This window comes from Belonocnema kinseyi, chromosome 1 (assembly GCF_010883055.1).
Source record: "Belonocnema kinseyi isolate 2016_QV_RU_SX_M_011 chromosome 1, B_treatae_v1, whole genome shotgun sequence".
In the NCBI taxonomy this organism is placed as follows: domain Eukaryota; kingdom Metazoa; phylum Arthropoda; class Insecta; order Hymenoptera; family Cynipidae; genus Belonocnema; species Belonocnema kinseyi.
In genome coordinates, this window is record NC_046657.1 from 13,197,219 (window position 1) to 13,199,146 (window position 1,928).

Consider the following 1,928-nt stretch of genomic DNA (forward strand, 5'->3'; position numbering starts at 1 on the left):
CGGGAAGGAACCCCTGTGATTGATCACAGAAATAATGTAATGTCACACCCCTGCGCCTTTTCCCACGCGTCATGGGGGGCGGGAAGGCACCCCTGTGACTGGAACCAGAAAAAACTTAGAAAACGGGTTCAATTACGCGTATAAGACGGGTTGCTGACATTGGGGGACAGTTAACACTCGAAAACGAAAAGAGCATGATTTTTATGGTTTTTTTCATAAAAATCGAGATATTACTAATTTTAACGAAAACTATCACTCGTACAAAAAAATTTATCGGACAAATAATGTGTATTTCTGTAAGATCTACAAATTTTAATGAAAATATTTTGCGAGATTTTGCATATTGGCTGTGATAAACGCGAAAAACCACATTTTTTATGGTTTTTCCGCGATTTCACCATGTAAATCGCCTAGTCGCCGATTTTCACTATCATTTTCGTAATCAGAGCGTCAAAATACATAAGTATACGCAGTGTGAAGAAAATTGTCACGTTCACCTATTCGGAACTTTATCCGAGAATTTTTCTTGTTTAATTGAAAATTCGCATTTTTTAGTAGTAAATTAATCTGTTTGCTTAAAAATTATTTTTTTTTATTCTATTTTTTTCTATTTTTATTCTAGTTTATTTGAAAAGTTAACTTTTTGGTTGAGAATTTATAAATTTTTTTGATGATTCGCATTTTTTGGTACTAAATCATTAATTTTGTTTTAAAAATAATTTTTTAGTTGAAAATTCAAATTTTTTATTAAAATTCTTGAAGCTCATTAAAAATTCGTCTTTTTGGCTGTAATATAATATTTTTGTTTGAAAAATCATATTTTTTAGTGAAATATTCAACTTTTTGGCTGAGAACTTTGAGTTGTATGAAAAATTCGTCTTTTTTTAGTGAGCTTACCTTTTTGTTTAAAAGTTCTTATTTTGTAGTTGAAAGCTCACCCTTTTCGTTCAGGATTCTTCAACTTTGTTAAATATATTTTTAATTGAAAATTGAAATTTTTTGTTAAGAATTTTGGAATTTGATTAAAATGTCTTCTTTTTTGGTAGTGAATTAATCTTTTTTGTGCTGAGAAGTCACTTTGATAAGAGAAAATTTACCTACTCCATTCCAAGTTGAAAACGGTTATTTTGAAAGTAAGAATTCAATTTTTTGCTAAAATTGAACTATTTTGTTAAAAATTTGTTTTTCTGATGTAAATTAATCTAATTTAGTTGAAAATTTAACTGTTGGGTGGAAATAGTGTGGAAATAGCCCGGTCTAGCCCTAGTACAACAAGGTTTCTAGTCGGGGACTGGCCGGGCTATGTTTGTTTTTTAAGAGCCTAGCTGGGCGCTGGTCGGAGACTAGCTAGGCAAAATGTATGTCAAAACCCCAGTCAGGGACTGACTGGGCTCTGATCGGGCAAATCTTATTACCGAATGCTCAGATGGTAGCTGACCGAGCGCTAATTGGCAATAATAAAATTGTTAAACTTTTTTTATAACTTAATTACTTTTTTTTATTTCATTATAAAATGGATGTGTATACGAATCTCAAATCGCGATAAATGTACAGCAAACATTTTAAAATGCTCAGAAAAAATTTACAATTCCTGTCATTCTAAAAAGTTGTCAAGTAGTCTACAACGGGAAAGAACAAAATATCACATATTACATGATACGAGGGTAGTTCAATAAGTCCTTAGAATGACCAACAGATGGCGCGCGAATCGCTCCAAATCATCTGTTTTCAGTCAGCACCACTCCTGACTAGATATATGGTGCAGTCACCGTCCACATCTTCTGAGTTTACGTGTTTTTATAACCAATTGAAAAAAAAATTGTACATTAAGAAAAATGGAAAAAAACGAGTTCAGAGCGGTAATCAAACATTTTCATTTAAAGGGTTTAACTCCATATGAGATAAAAAATGAATTAGACTCAGTTCAT